Here is a 20,018-nt window from a genome sequence, read left to right on the forward strand (position 1 = left end):
AGAGAAGCCCTGAACTATCGAGAGAACCATCTCTCAGATATGAAACTAGTCCTGACCAACACCCAAGGGGACGCTGAAAACGTGGTAGTGTTTTCTCCTATTTTTACTTACTTTTACTTTTGAGACAGGGTCTCGCCATGCAGCTCTGGCTGTCCTAGGAGCTCACTATGTAGATCACCAGGCCGGTTTTGAACTCACAGAGATAGCCTAACTCTAATTTTATTTATTTTTGTTTTATGTGCACTGCTGTTTTGTCTGCATGTAGGTAGGTATAAGGATGTCAGATCCCCTGGAACTGGAGTTAGAGACAGTTGTGAGCTGTCATGTGGGTCCTGGAAGTTGAACCTGGGTCCTTTGCAAGAGAAGCCGGTGCTCCTAACCACTAGGCTATCTCTCCAGCCCTTTTGTTTTCTCCTCTTGCTCTCAATTCCATTATTCCTATTCTAGTCACGCACTATTTACCTTTCCTTTTCCTTTTTTAAAATTGTGGTGGTTTTATATATAACATAAAAATTTTCATTTAACCCTCCCCCTTTTTTTCCATTTAGATTTTAAAAATTTGTGTACGCAGGTGTGTGATGGTGTCCAAGGAAGCCAGAGGAGGGTGTTGAACCTCATAGAAAGGGAGTTGTGAGCTGCCCTATGTGGGCTCTGGGAACTGAACTCAAGCTCCCTTAACTGCTGTGCTGTCTCTCCCCCCACCATTACACCAATTTGTGTGCTACTGGCATCGGTGATACCACAGGTTTCTGCTACCATCACCACTATTTTCCAACACCTCATGTCATAATCCCCAACACAAAACCATTCACATCCCTCCCAAAAAACACCCTACTATTCTCTAACCCCAGGCTCTCCTTGTGACCTCGTTTCCTGCATTTCACAACCCGGCCCAGCTCCAGCTTTTGTGTGTGCAGCAGTAAGTTCCCAAAATGTCCTTCCCCTTCCAGTCTTGAGGGTAACCCCTCCTCAGAGCATCTGTTTTGAGCCAGTTGACTTAAAACAACCTACACGCCTTTCCTCTCGCCATCTGAGCGTCTAAATTAGTGGCAAATATCTGTAATGCCAGCTCTAGCAATGAGGCGAATTACCACGTGTCTGAGGAACAACCAGGGTCGAGTTCCAGAACAGCCTAGAACAAGGTCCTGTCTTAAAAAAAAAAATTAAAACAAAGAAATGTGAAAAGAAGGGAGAGAAGGAGGGGTTGGAGCTATAGGAAGCTGGAAAGTGCTTGCCTTGAATTGCCCTGAGTTTGATCCCTAGCACAGAAAGGAAGGACAGAAGGAAGGAGGGTCAAAAGGAAGGAGGGAGGGAGGGAAAATAAATGTGTTGGTTTTCTGGTTGATAACAAACTTTACATTGCTTGGTAGCTAGGGCCTATTTATTTCCTAAACCCTCAGACCTGAAATGGTAACCATTATTACCACATAGTAGGTGCTTAGTAAAAAAAATATAGTAATTGAATTGGACAGGCATAGCTTCCTATGCCCATCCTCCAGGTACTTAGAGGGTGGAGACAGAAGGATCGGTAATATGGCCTATATGAGACTTTGTCTCAAGAGAATCTAAGTGAAAAACGGGTGTCATGAGGCTGGGGATTCGGCTCAGCAGTGATGTCTGCCCAGAAGGCAGGCTGTTTGCTGAGCTTTCCTTCAGTGATTAATCATCTCCTTAACTCAGTGGTAGGCTGTGTTCTGGGGGCCCTCCAATGAGCCAGGCTGCTGCAGTGGCCAAAGGGATCAGCAAGACAGCAAACACCCAGAAGGTGGGGGGAGAGATTTTAGTGGCTGGTGACAGCAGGAAGGTTTGACGGTGAAGGGACGGCCAAGTTCCTGCAGACAGGAGCTGGGGAATCCCCTGACACCACTAGCATAGAAATAGGGACACCAACCCTACAACCCATTCAGTCAACAACCCGAAGGGAACTTAGAGGTGGCTTTTTCCCTAAGCTCCCCAAACTGCGACCAAAGAGAAACAGCAGCTATTCATGGATTCTAACTCCATTTTGCGGGTAAGCAAAATGACTTGCTTTAAATGATAAGGTCAAAGCCAGATGTAGTAGGGCACACCTTTATCCCCAGCACTCAGGAGGCAGAGGCAGGCAGATCTCTCTCAGGCTAGCCTGGTCTACATTCAACAACAACAACAACAGCAACAACAACAACAACAACAACAAAACAAAAAACCCAAAGTCAATGAGACTCATCTGAGCTGCTCAGCAATTGTCCTGTGTTTTCTTCATTCATCCCTGATAGCCCTTCCTAAGCAAACCTCACGGCCGTCTTCAAATTCAACGCAGCGGTCTGAGTGTTTGTTAGTGTTTGTGTCACTAAGGTCTTGTGCGAGCTAGGCGGACATTCCACCTCAGAGGCACACTTTAAAAGTCCTACATTTGCTTGATTTCTGTGTGTATAGGTGCTACACCAGGTGTGTGTCTATCAGGGGACAACTCGAGGGAGTTGGTCCTCTCCTTCCACCCTGTGGGTCCTTGGGATCTCAATCAGGTCACCAGCTTTGACTGCAGGCGTCTTTATCTGAGGAACCATCTCTGCAGCCTTAGAATCACATTTTTCAATATCCAAATTTTACAGATCGCTAATCTGCTCAGGCCATAGCTTCCCGTGGCTCCTGTGACCTACTTTCCTGGCTTCCTCTCACCACCCCCTGACCTCTGGCTTCCACCTATCCCAGCCTCATTGGCTTCTTAACTGAAATTCAAATGAACCAAGTCCATCCTGCCTGGGGCCCATCCTTGAACACTTTCCTCTTCTTGAGAGGCTCCTGACGCCAAATTCCAGAGGTCTGTTTGTGTGTTAGTATGTGTTGTAGAATATAAAAAGAACACAGAAGACAGTATAAAGTATAATTGTTATGAGAATGAAAATTCCCGAAAAGAAGCCGTGTCTGGCTGTGAACAAAAGTCCTGGGAGGGCCTGTGTCTGCAGAGACTGGTGGACCGACTGGAATTGTGGGAAGGAGCCTGCCTGTGTCTGCGGAGACTGGTGGACGGACTGGAATTAATTCAGCCCAGCACTGTAGAGGGATTGGGATTCTGTAGGTTCAGAAGCTAATAGTTACTTAATCTTGGGTTAGTTTTATCTTCTGGAACGGCCATGCCTTACTCCACTCGACATCTGAATTAACACTTTGTAATCATCATCATCATCATCATCATCATCATCATCATCATCATCTCTTAGAAGCTATTAACAGCAGAACACCAGCTTCTGCTGATCCAAGAGCTAAGCCTGACATCAGATAGCGTCTTAGGCCTATGGAATGTCTCTCTCCATTTCATCCCAGCTCTCTCTCTAGTATACACACCGATGTATTTAAACTTGCCTTGATTTAGGACTTTCTTTTTCTGTAAAGCTGCAAACACCCTGTGAAACTGCTTCTACCTTGGAAGGTAGAATTTAGGGTAACCTAAATCTATGTCCCCAGACCACGGTCATTCAAAGTGACTCCAGAATGAGCTACCTCTTATGCCCTTTAAGGTGAGAGCTGTGGTTTAAACATCAACAAGCGGCGAGCGCATGGCAATGTGTGCCTCTGTTGTCAGCTGAGGATGAAGGGTTCTGAGTTCAAGTTCGCCCAGTTCTATTTAGGGAGGTCCTCTTTCAAAACCCATGTAAGCAACACACATGGCCATCCCATCTACTCACTCCCTGCCTCAAAAGTAAAATGGTGTTAGCTCCTCAAAAGTCTCTGTGCGTTCAAACTCACAGTTCCTCCCCCACACCACAGAGGCAGGTGACTTCTTTGCCTTTCTTCTTTTATGTGCACATGAATCTGTCTATAGGCATGTTCGTGTATATGTGTCATGTGTTCTAGTATGTATGCACAAGTATGTTCTTGCATATGAAGACCAGAGGCTGGCAATGGGTGTCTTCCTCAATTGTTTTTATCTTATTTATTGCTTTGTTTTTGTTTTGTTTTGTTTTTCCAAGACAGGGTTTCTCGGTGCTGCCCTGGCTGGCCTGGAACTCGCTCTGTTGACCAAACTGGCCTCGAACTCACAGAGATCTGCCTGTCTCTGCCTCCCGAGTGCTGGGATCAAAGGCATGCGCAACCACTGTCAGGCTTCGCCGTCTTATTTCTTTAGGACGAGTCTTTTGCTGGATCTGGGGCTTTATTGTCTGGCCAACAGATAGCCATCTCTTTCCACCTCCCCAAAACTGGGGCTCGGAGCACACCGCATCGTTCCTTACGTGGGTGCTGGGGATTGAACTCAGGGCTTCTTGCTTGCATCTTTTTACGCGTTTGGTGCCCTAATCCATATCCCAACAGCCACAGAAAACCATCACACTGGATCTTCACTTTATAGACCCACATAGGGAGGTTAGTTAGGCCCCACTTTAGTCCTCCAGGAATAGGAGATTAAGTCCAGGTCTACTGCTCATTATTGGCATTCATAAAAGTGTTAATTATCTTCCTGTGCCTCAGCTTTCCCAGCTGAGAAATGGGGCTAACGATAATACCTACCTCCCTCTCCCTCTGAGGATTAAATGTTTTCACGCCTGTCGAATGAAGCCTAGAACGGTGTGGGACTTGGGGACAAGCCAACATTTGCTCTAGTCCTACCCCCCCTGGTCCGGTCCACTTCAGCTTTTACAAGTCACCTCCCTTCCATCAGCATATTCAAATGGGCAGCTTCCTACACCAGGCAGGTGTCCTCTGGAGCTAGAGCTGAAAGGTTTGCAGACAGTATCCTCCCTAGCGGGTCATCTTGGAGAGCACTTTCTCCCGGCTCTGGATGAGGAAGGCAGGACTGCTCTGCTGTGTTCCTGAAGAGATCTTTCAGCTTCCTGAAACCACGTCTGGCTCAGAATCACTGCTTAGTCCCCGGTGAGGTTCCGAGATGTGCTTTTATTCCACTCTGCAAAACACCGTGAGCGCTTAGCAAATGGCTTAGCAAATGCTGGCTGAATGTCAAATGAGGAGCTGACTTAAAGAGCCCTCTCCATTCAAAGGCTGGTGACTTTTCTAGAATAACTAACCCCCTGGCCCTGGATTGTTCTGATGTGGCCTAAACTGGCCTCATAGTCACTGTGTAGCCCAAAAGAAATGACCTTGAGCTTCTGATCCTCTTGCCTCTGCCTCCCAGGTCCCGGAATGGGGATGACAGGCATCCGGGGCACTTAGTTAAGTGTGCAAGCACTGTGTGTACAAGTGGTGCAGCGTGAAAAGCTCTACCAACAGAGCCACGTTCCCAGTCCCAACTCCCTGTCTGCTTTCGGTTGTATAATTTTACAGCTGGAATGAATACCTTTGTCCATGAATAGCCCAGGACCTTGATTTTTTTTTTTTCTAACGCATGAATTGAGTGAGGCCTTGAAGGCTACCTGGGCTGAAGCAGCAAAGGCCCAGTGAGCAGCTGGTTCACAGCTAGGAGAAAGAGATGCTGAGAGGCCGGGCTGAGTCTGAGCTGACACACCCTGACTTGTTGAAAGAGTTCCTGTTATCAGTAGCCCCCCCCCCCCTTCTCTTTCACCTCCTTCTCCAAAACTGAACTTCTTTTTCAAATTTAGATTTTTAGTAAACCAAAGAACTATAGCCAATATGATCTCTTACTGTACATCCGATTGCAACCCCTTAACAAGCTGGAAGAGGGCTGGCAAAATCCCCTATTGCTTTCCATTGGTATACTGGAACCCCAACTTCCCCAGACATCTCTGCAGTGCACAAGCCGTAGACTGGCTTGTGGTGGGCAGTCAAACACACACATGATAGCGTTAGCTCGAAAACAAAAATAGTTAACACTCAGTTCCTCTTTCTTCTTCTTTCTCTAAAGCAAGCATTTGTTTAAAAGGCAGATCACTCCTGGGGAAATAAAAACTCAAAACAGGAAGCAGAAACTATCTGGCAAAGCACTGTGCTCAGCAAAAGACTCAGAAGCAGACCTGGGTTTGTGTGAATGAGACCTGAATCGACAAGAAAATTAAACAGTCTGTGTAGGCAGAATCAATGTACCCTGTAAGAACGCTTTATGGTAACAAAGATCTGTGGAGTTCCCCTCCTGCCCTTCTGTCCTTCAAACCCGGAGCCCCTACATCTTTATTGTAATTCTGCTTCAGATCAACTGCTCCTGTTGCAAAAAAAAAAAAAAAAAAAAAAAAGCAAAAACAAAAACAAAACCCTTACTTAAATTCTCTGAAAGATCTTCTTTCAGTTAATATGACAATACCAGGAATTGTTTGCTTCTTTTGTTTCGTTGCTGCCTGAGAATTCAGGTACAAGAGTGTAAGTAGGGCTTGGGTTTTCGTTTTTATTTTTTCTAAGAAATTATTTGTTATTGTGAAATGTTTCAAAATAAGACCACAGGATCTCTCTTCTCTCGTCCCTATACCTCTCCTCTATTCTCTTCTCTACCCTCCGCTTCTTGGCGGCCATGAGTGGTCTTCTACCCTAAAAGCTCAGAACCAAGTGACTGTAGGCAAAAACCCTCTGAAATCACGAGCCAAAGTAAGTATTTCTTTCTCCATTTCTGGCCTCCGTCCACACGTGAACGCACGTAGACTTTGCTAGCATGAAGCCCTAAGTTCGATATCTAGAACCCTCATAAAAACTCTGGGTATGTCTGGGACAAACATAGCCAGCAGCTCTGAGGAGGGACTGATGGAAGCCTGGGGCCCACTGGCCAGACTATCTAGCTGTCTTGGTGAACTCCAGACAAATGAGAGGCCTTATCTCAGAGGAACAGGATGTCAGTGGCATTCCTGAAGTTGACAATGGGACTGTCTTCCAGCCTTCATGTGTACAGGGGTGCGGACACACACACACACACACACACACACACACACACACACACACACAAGTGAGTCTCAGGGTTTCTTTTGCTATGATGAAACAATATGACTAAAAATCCAGTTGGGAAGATAGGGTTTCTTTGGCTTACACTTTTATATCACTGTTCACCACTGTAGGAAGTCAGGACAGGAACTCACACAGGGCAAGAACCTGGAGACAGGAGCTGATGCAGAGGACATGGAGGGGTGCTGCTTACTGGCTTGTTCATCATGGCTTGCTTAGCCTTCTTTCTTATAGAGCCCAGGACTCCCAGCCTAGGGATGATACCACCCATAATGGACCGGGTTCTCCTGTATCAATTACTAATCAAGAAAACACCTCGCATGCTTACCTATAGGTCTTATAGAGGCCTTTTCTTTTTTTTTTTTTTTTTTTTTTGTTCTTTTTTTTCGGAGCTGGGGACCGAACCCAGGGCCTTGCGCTTCCTAGGCAAGCGCTCTACCACTGAGCTAAATCCCCAGCCCCAGAGGCCTTTTCTTAATTGAGGTTCCCTCCGCTCAGATGACTTTAGATTGTATCAAGTTAAGATAAAACTATTCAATGCACATTCGTGCAAGTGCATATACACGAGAGAGAGAGAGAGAGAGAGAGAGAGAGAGAGAGAAATAATAAAAAAGGTATATAATAACAAACAACCATATATCCACCATCGGTTTTGCTGAGTCATAAGGCTATATCCTAGTCCTTTCTGACCCTTAAAAATCAATCAGTCTGACAATTTGCCCCTATTTTGCAATGGTCCTACAAGTCAGTCTAATTCACTGCTCTGTCTGCTACTCACCCGCCTCTTTACGACTTCCCACACACAAGTTAATCACAAGGTTACAGCTGCTGTTTCCGGTTTCCCGTTACCTCCTGACACACATGCTCTGTTGGAACAAATACAGAACAAAGTACAGGGCCCCAAGAGGAGTTTGTTGTGACTCATTGAACTCATGTGACCAAATTTATGTTGAGACAACTTAGAAATAATGCTTTCAATTCCTTTTTCAATGTAAATATTAAAGAAATCCCTAACAGTTCGAAGCTGCCATTGTGATTTTTAAAAAGTATTTATTTGTTTGTTTTATGTAAGTACCCTGTACAGTCACTGTCTTCAGACACACCAGAAGAGGACGTTGGATTTCCTTACAGATGGTTGTGAGCCATCACGTGGTTGCTGGGAATTGAACTCAGGATCTCTGGAAGAGTAGTCAGTGCTCTTAGCCACTGAGTCATCTCTCCAGTCACAGTGTGATATTTTGACCTTTGTTTTTTACTCCACTTTAATGGGAATAGCACAAGACAAAGTCAGTTGAACGTATCAGAGAGGAAAGTTGTTATACAGTTGTCTGGCTATGGTGGCACATACCTTTGATACCTGCACTCTGGAGGCAGAGAGATCTCTGTGAGCTCAAGGATAGCCTGGGTCTACAGGCCTACTTAGTGAGTTCCGGACCAGCCAGAGCTACATAATGAGACCCTGTCTCAAGAAAAAGGAAAAAGAGAGAGAGGATAAACTTATCAAATCTACAACCTTTTATCCCTGCTTTCTCCACCTGAAAATAACTATTATCATGACTTACTATTTATTTTCTATACATTTTATATTCCTAATATGCATTTGTATAACTATACAATTTACATACTATGTATTAATTCTTTTAACATATGTTTTGTTTTTTTAAGACAGGTTTCTCTGGGTAGCCCCGGCTGTCCTGGAACTCACTCTGTAGACCAGGCTGCCCTCAATGTAGATCTGCCTGCCTCTGCCTTCCAAGTGCTGAGGTTAAAGGCATGGACCATCACTGCCTGGTTTATATGTATATAGGTCATGCGTAGCCTTCCGCAGCTTTTTGTCTGCTAAATTATTGGGCACATGCACATTTGGGTTATGTGTGGGCGGAGGCCAGAGATTTGTGAATGAAAATTCCTGAAAAGAAGCCCTGTCTGGCTGTGAACAAAAACTCCTGGAAAGAGTTTTTATGTCTGTGAATTGGGATTTCAGCACTGTGGAGAGATTGGAACTTTCTCAGTTCAGAGGCTAATTCCTTTATCTGGAAATAGTTTTAGCTTCTGGAAGAGCCAGGCCAATCTTTGTCCCACTCTGTATCTGAACGAGTACCTTGTGGTGGTGATGATTAATGACTATGACGGCGATGATGAGGATAATACTAGGAAGCTATTAATTTAGCAGAACACCAGCTTCCGCTGACCCAAGAGCTAAGAATGTCATTAGATAGCATCTTAGGCTTATAGAACAGCTAACGTTTTGTCGTACCTGCTAAATAGATAAAGCAGGCAGTGTGGGGTAATGGGACTGACGCTGTGACCCTTTAATACAGTTCCTCATGCTGTGGTGACCCCCAGCCATGAAGTTATTTTGTGGCTACTTCATAACTGTAAGTTTGCTACCGTTATGAATTGCAATGTGAACATCTGATAGGCAGGACATCTGATATGTGACCCTCCCCAGGGGGTCACGATCCACAGGTTGAGAACCACTGGTCCTGTTCCTGGTTTACCGGATTCCACTTCGCCTTTCTTTGGCTCCTCTGACTCCTTAAGCCCTTCCTGCTGAGTCACTGTCTCCTCCAGTTACCCTGGAGTGAGAACTGAGTGAAAATACACTGCATCTGCAAGCCTAACAGAGAAGGAACAATTATCTATGCTGGTGAGGATGCTGCCCCCAAACCCACCCTCCCCAGCCTCCCCAACACCCCCTGAGGTGGGTACCGGAAGAGTAGCCACATTGTAGGAACTGGATTACTCCCTTCAAGTAATGACAGCACAAACTACTCCAGAACTGAGATAAGGGCTAACCCTTCACCAAGAATGCTTAATTATACAAATCCCATCTCAGGCACCAATTTCCCCTCTAAACTTAAAGTATCTATCAGTACCTCAAAAATGGATGTGGAAGTGGGTGGTCACGGGGACCTCTTTTCCTCTCCCAAAATAACTGTGCCAATTAAACCTCCATTCTCTGACTTTTCCCGCTACTTGTCCCTCTGTCACATTAGTGTGTATGTGGCAGAGCCCCCATTGGACCAGACTCACACAGCCAGTAGCCTTTGCCTAACCCTGGTAATACAGAACTGTTTTATCCACCAAATCCCTACCCCATCCCGGAACAGGATGTTCTAGCAAGTGACTAACATTATTTTCTCTTTACGTGTGGTACTTTGCCCTCAGAATGGTCCCTGATGATCGTCACCTCCTGATGCCCGTGCTCTGGAGTGTTCTCCTGCCTCACAGAGTGAAAGGCAGTCTGTGAAATCAGCAGAAGACAGTAGTATTGTTCTCTGACTCCCGCAGTGGCTGTAAAAGACAGTATGGGTTTCTTCTCGGTCACAGGCAGGGTTGGCTTGCCGTGGGATAATAGTCCAAGTGCAGCTCCTAGAAGACCAGTTTTAGGGACATGTTTGTCCTCAAGGGATGACCCTTGACTTGGCACCCTCGTTGGCAAAGTGTCCTGGCTCTGGCTGAAGAAGCCAGCTGATTGAACCAGCTGTAATCAGGGACGTAGCTCAGCGATGCCTGTAGGAGCCCAAGGAATTCTCACCCCACAATGGTCATGTAAAGCAGGATCCTTAACTAAGGTCACAGGAAAGAACTTTAGGGAGTAGAACTTAGTTGAGCATTCTCTTGGTATGCATGAGACCCAGGATCCAATCCTCTGCAGCACATAGAACCAGGAGTGGTAAGGTAGACCAGTTATCTCAGCTTAGGAGGTGGAGAAGGAAGAACCAGAAGTTCAAGGTCATCTTTGGTTACAGACTCAGTTGGAGACTAACCTGGGATACCTGAAGTCCTGCCTCAGTAGAAAAAGAGAATTTCAATATAAATCAGAGCAAAAGAGTACAGAGTTAGCTGGGTGGTGGTGACACACACCTTTTATCCCAGCACCCAGGAGGCAGGCAGAGGCAGGTGCATCTCTGAGTTTGAGGCCAGCCTGGTCTACAGATCAAGTTCCAGGACAGTATGGGTTACACAGAGAAACCCCGTCTTGCAAAAACAAAACAAAACAAAACAACAACAAAAAAAGAGAACAGAGTTGATTAAGTAGAGATAAGAGTGCATATACTTCTGCTCTGGCAGGAGAAAGAGAAACTTTGGATTGTCTTCACAGTCTACACACACACACACACACACACACACACACACACACACACACACACACACACCCCGACAGACACTTCTGTGTTTTTGAAAGTCACATTGCCCCTAAAGTAATTTGCAACAAGGTTCAAGGATTAATCAAAGTTTAGAAATTAGGTACAAAAGTACAAGCTAGCTTCTCTTATCTTAACAGATTTCCTTTGTAAATCCTTTGATCGTAGGATGGGCTGGTGAGTGCTGAAAAGCTGAATTCTAAGCTCACACATACCCACTTCACTCTAGGTCCTGCACAAACACAGCTGGATGTTTTCAACATCCGTGCCTGAGACTTCTGCAGGGAAGTTAAACACTGTCTCTGTAGGCCTCTTTGATTTTATCAGTCCCGCTGAACTTGCTCTCTGCTAGATTCTTAAGTGAGGGATGTTGTCCCCTGGTCACCGCTTCTTCTTCTTAATTTTTCCTGTCTGTCTTCATACCTCAGAAGGAGTAGGATGCCCATGAAATGAAATCTTTGGGGAAGGCAGGGCTTGGAGAGATGGCCAGCGGTTAAAATTGTGTGCTGCTCTCTCAGAGGACCAGAGTTCAATACCTAGCACCCACATCAGGTGGCTCACAACTGTCTTTGACCCCAGTTTCAAGGAGATTTGAATATGGCAAGGCCTCTGTGGGCATCCCCCACAAGCAGACTTTCACGTGCATACACGACTGAAAAAAAAAGCAAAGCTTTTTTTGACCTTTAAAAGCAAAATAACTCGGGGTTGGGGATTTAGCTCAGTGGTAGAGCGCTTGCCTAGCATGCGCAAGGCCCTGAGTTCGGTCCCCAGCTCCGAAAAAAAAAAAAAAGAAAAAGAAAAAACAAACAAACAAACAAACAACAAAAAAAGCAAAATAACTCTGAATTTCCATAGTTCCCCGAACAACAACAACAACAACAAAAATTTAAGAAAACCTTTCAGCAGTAAATCCAGGGTGTTTCTGACAAAGAGTAATAACTCAGAGAAAGTGTGTGTACTCTTGAGAGAGGAGAGGAGAAGGAGAGAGGGAGACCAAAATGTCTAGATTATATAGGGAGGAACCTCTGGGGAAAGGTCTGGAAAGTTCAGGATTAGAGACAGGGTTTGCCAGGTAGGGACTAAGGGATGCTGGGAGAACCTGGAGGGCAGCCTGCTCTGATATGTAAAATATCCTCCTCAGACTCTTGTCCCAGAGCGGAAACAAACACCAACATTATGTGTCTTGCTGGACTCAGAACTCACACACAGCTTTGGAGCAGAACTTCCCTGTGGTAGTTGTCCCCCAACATACACCTCCCTCCTGCATCCTGTGTTAGACTAGGGAAATATAGACCAAAGAGCAGGTGCTTACTCTGCCACTGTGTGTAGGGGCAGGAAAGACAGCTCACTTTTTCTTAAGTTTGTGTGTTTGTGTGTGTGTTGGGTATGCATAAAGGTGTGCATACAAGTGTGTACATGCATGTGTGGAGGCCAGAGCAGACTTTTTGTCTTCCTCGATTAATCTATCCACCTTATTTTGTTTAGAGGTATGGTCTCTCTCTGAGTCTGGAACTTGCTGATTTGTCTAGACTGGTGGCCATTGAGCTCTAGGGCTCCTCCTGTCTCTGTCTCCCCACTCTGAGTAGAGGAGTGTATCACCACACACAGCTTTTCATGTGAACTCTGAGGTATTGAGTTTTGAGCCTCCTGTTTGTACATCAGACACTTTACCCACCAAGCCACCGATCCAACCCACATAACTTGTCTTTTCGGTTCTCGGGTTTTCATACTAAGAAACTCTTTCTTTCTTCCTTCCTTCCTTCCTTCCTTCCTTCCTTCCTTCCTTTCTTTCTTTCTTTCTTTCTTTCTCTCTTTCTTTCTTTCTTTTTTGTTAAGATTTACGTATTTATTTTATGTATATGAGTACACTGTAGCTATCTTCAGATATAGCAGGAGTGAACAGCAGATGGTGGTGAGCCATCATGTGGCTGCTGGGATTTGAACTCAGGACCTCTGGAAGAGCAGCCTGTGCTCTTAACCACTGAGCCATCTCTCCAGCCCAGGACCTGTTCTCAATATGATTTGTATTGTGAGCTTCTGCCCTTGGAATGCTGTTAGCGTTACGGAGCCCACCAGAAATGACCTGCCAGATACAATCTATAGCCAACTGAAAGTCTTTTTTTTTTCCAGCCAGCAAGGACCACACTCAGGCATTCCAGACGTTAGTGTAACCCTAAGTGTCGGAATCTGTGGTTTTGAAGGCAACACCTCGTCCTGCAGTCTCTGTTGGCAGCTGCGGGGGGCTTCTCAGAGGAACCGGTTTAATGGAAGCTAAGTTAGAGGGGCTTCTGCATGAGCAGGCAGTTTGATGGAAGCTAAGGTAAGTTTGTTGAGACATGTTGACCTTGGTTTCCTAGAACAGAGTTTGGTAATTTTCCATGGGATTCTCCATTAAGGAGATCAAATTCTACCAACACCTGAAATAGCCTCCACACGAGGACAAGACGGGGGCTGGAGAGTTGGCTCAGCGGTTAAGACTACTGACTGCTCTTCCAAAGGTCCTGAGTTCAATTCCCATCAACCACATGGTGGCTCACAATCCTCTCTAATGGAATTCAGTGCCCTCTTCTGGTGTGTCTGAAGACAGCTACAGTGTACTCATATACACAAAATTAAAAAAAGAGTACAGAAGTGCCCTTTTCTGGTGTGTCTGCCCTGCCTTGCCCTGTCACACTGGGATGAGACAAGGCATCCAAGCCTGAGATCCTGGGAGGTGATAAATGGTCTCCTGACCATGAAAACTGTGGGCACCGACAGTATTCACAGTTGTAGTAAGACAGTGTTGCGTTTGCTTGTTTCGAGACGGGATTTCTCTGTATAAGCCCTGGCTGTCCTGGAACTCACTCTGTAGACCAGGCTGGCTTCAAACTCACAGAATCTGCCTGTTTCTGCCTCCCGAATGCTGGGATCAAAGGTGCGTACCACCACTGTCCGGCAAGACGTTACGTTTTGATAGCCGATTATGGATGAATAGAAAACTAATACATCAAACATAAATATTTCAATAGATTAATATCACAATATGTATCTCCAAAAGATAAGGATATTTCTATAGCTTGGACTTTAATTATTGCCAAAGGCCCACGTGTTAAAGCTTGGTCCCCCATATGGTGTCACTGACAGACTGTGGGATGTTACAGAAGCAGGGATCTGTGAGTCCTTGACGGCATGGATTAAAGCGTGCTGGCCTCTTCCTTTTGCTTTCTGCTCCTCCTGTGGTTTAAGTAGATTTGCTCCATTACCATGCCTCCATGGCTGCCTCCATACAGGCCAAAGGTAACAGAACCAGCTGGTCAAGATCAGAACCTCCAAACCATGAGCCAAATGAAGCTTTTACCTTTATAAGCAGATAATCTTAGATATGTATTAAAGAATTGAGGAACTGACTAATATAGGGAGTTTAATTTTCTTTCTTTCTTCCTTCTTTTTTCTCTCTCTCTTTTTTTCTTCTGGCTGTCCTCAGACTCACTCTGTAGACCTTTGCCAGTCTCTGTCCTCCAAGTGCTGGGATTGAAGGCATGCTCCCTGGCTACCAGAGTTCAAAGTCTAAGTAAGTGGTTGGGAAAAAAACAAGCAAAGCGACAAGTGTTCATGTCACAAAAGAGGCTTGAAGAGTGTGAATGAGGAAATCAGGCAAAAGTCTGAAAGTTTGTTTAAGAGGAGAGAACTATATTAGTCAGGTTCTCTAGAGTCACAGAATTTATGGAACGAATAAAGTGAGCTTATGGAATCGCTTACAGTCTGCGGTCCAACTACCCCAACAAGGGGCAGCTGCGCAGGGAGAGTCTAAGGATCTAGAAGTGCTCAGTCACAGGAGGCCGGTGTCTCAGCTGGTCTTCTGTATAAGCTGGAATCCTGAAGAAGTAGGTTCGACAGATGCACTGGCAAAGTTTGTGCAAGCAGGTGGAGAGCAATTGAACCCTTCCTCCTTCCACTGTCCTTATGTGGGTCTCTAGCAGGAGGTAAGGACCAGATTAAAGGTGAGCCTCAAGATCTGGATTAAAGGTCTGCATTGATCCGGATGAAGAGCCTAGGTCATCCCACCTTAAGACCTGGATCAAAAGCTTGTGTCTTCCTGCCCCAAGATCCAGGTCACAAGTGTGCTGTCCCTTTCTGGATTGTAGTTCATTCTAGTTATAGTCAGGTTGACAACCAAGAACAGCCACCACAAAAGCCAAACATATTTTTCTAAGAAATCGACTCCAGCAAGAGCCAGCCCATTCCTACTGTAAAAACCATAAACCCATTAGTTCTGCCCTAATGACCTAATTACTTATTTTTGTTTTGAGGTACGGTCTCTGCTTCAGCTTTCAAGCACTACGGTTCCAGACGTATATAACTAATGATTTCTTAGAGGTCCCACCCCACTCTCAACATTGTTGCACTGGGGATTAAATTTCTGGCACATAAACTGATACAAACCAACGGCACCAGAGCAGATCTAAGAGTCTTTCTCAGGAGCTCAGCGGTGGAAGCACTCGTCTCTCAGGGAAGTTTAGCTTCCAGGGAAACAGAAGAATGACCTGACACATCTGGAGGAATGTCCGTATCAGCCAGGAAGCATAAAACGTCATCTGTGGACTGTGAACAAGACTCTGTGGTCTGTGAACAAGAGACTAAAATACTTCTTTTACCTGGCAATTCAAATGGAGGGCACAGATGTATTTTTAAGTATCCAGCGCCCTCTGCTGTTGGCAGCTAGAAATGCACAAAGAGATCAATTTCATTAAAAACATTATTTGTGTGTGTATGAATGGGCGTGTGTGTGTGTGTGTGTGTGTGTGTGTGTGTGTGTGTGTGTGTGTGTGTGTGTTTCCACAGAAGAAGCTATCAGATCCCCTGGAGCTAGAATTGTAGATACTTGTGCCCAAGGGGTAGGGGGTTTGCTGGAAACTGAACTCTGTTCGTCAGGAAGAGCAGAAAGTGCTCTTAACTGCTGATTCAGCTCCCTAGTTCCCTCAATTTTAATTTTTTGACATCAGGTGGAACAAGGAAGTGGAATTACAAAACCAAACTGTAAACACACAGGACTCTCATAATGAGAATAATAGAGTAGTAACCCGAGAGCCTCCAGGGGTGGGGGAGGATGAGGTAATACGGGCTCTGGAGATTCGGAGAGATGGGGCCTCGGTGGAGTCACAGAGCAGGCCTGTGGCAGTTCCACTTCCACAGGATTTGATATTCCTGCTTTTTGGTGTTACTCTAGTGACCCTGGGATTCTTAATTTTCACATCTCTGATGACTAATTTCACGCACTTTCTCATGCGCTCTTGGCCAATTGGATGTTTTCTCTTTTAAGTGCCTATTCATTTAAGACATTGGTCAATTCTTGTTGGGAGGACTTGATACACTCTAGACACCAAGAGGTCTGTTTCATTTTCCCTGCCAGTTAAAGATTTAAAAAGCAGGGAAAGGGCTGAAGAGACGGCTCAGCTGCAAAGAGCACTGACTGAGTTCAATTCCCAGCACCCACATGGTGGCTCACCGCCATCTGTGATGGGATGTAACTCCCTCCTGAAGACAGGGCGTTTATACTGTTAGGAGGCAGTTTCCTGAGTTCAGCCATCTTAGAAACAGGTTCCACCGAGCTCACAGAATCCAAGCTGAGTTCACGTTCTCAGGCCCCACAACTGGACTCCTGCCCTGCTCCCTGCTTCGTCAGATGTTTCATGTTTGTCTTTTAACCAGTAACGGATGTCAAGAGGGAAGACACTGCTATCTTATTATCTAAACCAAGACTCGCAAGTCCTAATTGACTAGGTGCAATTTGCCCATTTCTTTCTTTCCTTATCCTTCTGAATTCCGGGTCTCCTGGGTCAGCTGACTGCATGGTGTTTGGCCATTCCTGCTTTGTTCCTTTATCGCTCTAGATTCCGGTCAGAGTCCCAGAGAGCACATGACTCCAAAAGCTGACTCAAGGACCCTGAAATCAAGTGACCTGGATCAGGCCCAGTCTCCAAGGATGACTTCCTTGCTTAACCCCTTGTGTCGAAATATGATTGGTCAACGCAACCACCCGCCCCATCCCCCTTGCTTCGTTCGAGTTCCCATCCCATAAAAATGTTGTACAATCTCCCTTTCAGGGACTTGGTTCTGAGCTCGAACTGGCCGCCTCTTTGTGGGTGCAGAAGATAAAACTTTAATTGTTAAGTTTCTGACGAGTTTTCTCGGCGCCTGTCCTGAACCCAACAGTACTATATAGAATAAATAAATATTTTTTTTTCTTTTTTTTTCGGAGCTGGGGACCGAACCCAGGGCCTTGCGCTTGCTAGGCAAGCTCTCTACCACTGAGCTAAATCCCCAACCCCAATAAATAAATATTTTAAAATGAAAGACATTTACTGGGAGGGGAGGGGGAAGTAGACATTTGCATGCAAAAGACACAAAGGGAAAAGACTCTTTGCAAAGCGAAGGGGGAGCTGAAAAGATCAGTCTTTTCTAGGGGCTTTTAAAACCTCTGTAGAGCCCCACCCCCAACTCCCCAATTTAGGGTTTGCTGGTTTGGGGAAAACTACATTGATTTGCTCAGAACTATGGTATGGCATGACTGACTCAGCCTTGAACTCCTTGAGGCTGTCCAACAGCGGGGAGCCGGCTAGTGGAGACAAATGTAGCCCAGCTTTGTCTCCAGTCTCCAGGTTGAGGAAGTAGCTGGTCATCTCGGAGATTTCCAAGATGGCCCTCTTCTCTATCTGTCTGCCTACAGGGAATCTGTTGAACTCCCAGTCTCTCAGGCTGTCCCTGTCTGCAATAATTGACTAGCTAGCCCACATGGCTTCTCAGATGTACACACCATGAAGGGTTTCTCCTGATGGTTGGCTTTTCTTTTACTCAATCTGAGATCTCGTTAGGCAGGTCATCCTTTGTGAATTCAAAGACGGCTTGGTCTGCATGGCAAGAATATACAGTGAGACCATGTTCCAAAATTATTTAATCCTTAATTGTTAAAAGTTCAACTTTGGGGCAGGAGAGATGGTTCAGTGGGTAAGTGCACTCGCTGTTCCGTAGAGTGTATGTGACGAGGTGTAGTGAAGAAGCTGCCCACGTGACTGCTCCATTACTAGGGGTTTGTGGTGATTACGGGAGAAAACATCCTGAGGCATCTGAAAGAGAAAAGAAAGCAGATTAGACATGGCCAGAGCTAAGAAAGGGAGAGCGCAGGAGGGAAGAGTGGCCAAAGCAAAAGATAGGATAGTGAGCGAGTGAGAGGATAGCAAGGGTTGGGGTAAGAGAATGTGGGACAGCATAACGGGGGCTGGGGGGAGAACGGCAAGAGTGGGAACAGAAATAGAGGAATGAGAACAAATCACACGGATTACATGAAGACGAGACACTGGGTGGAGGGAAAGGCAAGATGTTCCTGTGGACTTTGAGCTGTATCACAGGTACTGGAAATACTGAGGGAGTGGAGACCAGCATGGGCTTCGATAGGCTGATAGGTGCCACAGGTAGCTAGAGGTAAGAGAAGAGACTTCTTCCTGGCCGATGGGAACAGGTTTCACAAGTTCCTGAGAAATGCAGGTTTTATCTAACAGCCAGAAATCTCTGTATAGTCCAGCTCAAGCTCACTTCTAGATATATGGACTAGACATTATGGACCCCTAAGTTTGGTTCCAACACCTACATCAAAAGGTTCACAAGCGTCCTTAACTCTAATTAGTCCTAGTGGATCTAGCGCCCTCTTCTGGTCTCTGTTAGCATCTGCACACATGTGGTACACATACAAATACTCTCAGTTACACACATAGGAATAAATAAATAAATAAATAAATAAATAAATAAATAAATAATCTATGTTTTCAAAAGTTCAAGTTATAATTCTTTTGGAGTTCGTTGTTCTTTATTTTTATTTTTTATTTTGCCCTAACCTGGATAAAGGTGCTTTGAGAGCCTCAAGGCCACACAGAGACACTGCCTTCCGTCTTTTGTAGAAGCCTTATGATTTTTATTTTTCATATTTTGCCATATCTTTTGGGAAGTTGTTTTTATGAGGAATGCCAAGTAAGAGTTCAAGTTTGTTTTTCTCTCAAAAACCCATGATTGAATAGATAAATAAATAAATAAATAAATAAATCGTTTCTTTTTCTCGCTGGGTATGAAATTCAACAAGGTTTGTGCATTTTCATGTTGGTTCTCATTTCTCCACTCCCCTGAGTAGAGACCTTTACATTCCCATCAATAGTGTGTACAAATGTCCACTCCCCTGCACTCTTATCAACGCCTTCAGAATTTTTTTAAAATGTACTTATTTTGCTTCTTTGTGTCGACGTATGTGGATCCATGCGTGTGCTGTACGAGTTGGGATGTGAGGATAACTTTCAAAAGTTGCTTCTCTTTGCCTACGGCGACTGTCCTGTCTTGTCAGCAAGCCACACTGCCGGCCCATTTCAGTGTGTTTTTACATCAAAGAAGAATAGAGATGGGTAGGAGGGAGACAAAGAGGGAAAACAAAGAGAAGAGAAAGTGAATCAAAGCGGGCATAGCTAACGCAAGGTCCCTTGGTATAGCCTAGGCTGTCCCGAAAAACTCAGTCTGTAGTTCAAGGCTCACCTGCCTTTGCCTTTCAAGAGCTAGGAATTAAATGTACGTGTGTGTGTGTGTGTGTGTGTGTGTGTGTGTGTGTGTGTGTGTGTGTGTGTGTGATCACGTGCATGTTATTTCACCCAGGGAGAGGTCAGAGGACAATTTTTATGAATTGGTTCTCTCCTTCTATTATTGTGGCACTTGGAGGTCAAACAGAGGTCTTTAAGGTTGACAACAAGTCCTCTTTAACCACTGAACCATCTTGCTAGCTCTGGACACCATTTTTTTTTTTTTTCCGGAGCTGGGGACCGAACCCAGGGCCTTGCACTTCCTAGGCAAGCGCTCTACCACTGAGCCAAATCCCCAACCCCTCTGGACGCCATTTTTAAAGGACAGTTTTGTTATTATTTATATTGTTTTTTCTTTTTCTTTTCTTTCTTTCTTCTTTGTTTTTTGGTTTGTTTGTGTTTGTTTGTTTGTTTGTTTGTTTGTTTGTTTGTTTGTTTTGAGGCACAGTTCCTCCATCCTAAA

The 20,018-nt window shown here is 45.1% G+C and overlaps 1 long non-coding RNA gene across 2 annotated transcripts; it reads left to right on the forward strand.

The window, feature by feature from the left end:
• The first annotated feature begins 1,334 nt into the window (after positions 1 to 1,334).
• On the forward strand, positions 1,335 to 18,754 carry LOC102548124 (uncharacterized). 2 transcript variants are annotated; one of them, XR_005506206.2, is made up of 4 exons: positions 1,335 to 2,011; positions 13,095 to 13,284; positions 14,428 to 14,514; positions 15,254 to 18,754. It is a non-coding gene; the product is annotated as an uncharacterized LOC102548124 (long non-coding RNA). The 2 variants fall into 2 exon arrangements; XR_005506207.2 differs by lacking the exon at positions 14,428 to 14,514.
• The last annotated feature ends 1,264 nt before the right edge of the window (positions 18,755 to 20,018 follow it).

This window comes from Rattus norvegicus, chromosome 6 (genome assembly GCF_036323735.1).
Source record: "Rattus norvegicus strain BN/NHsdMcwi chromosome 6, GRCr8, whole genome shotgun sequence".
Lineage (NCBI taxonomy): Eukaryota > Metazoa > Chordata > Mammalia > Rodentia > Muridae > Rattus > Rattus norvegicus.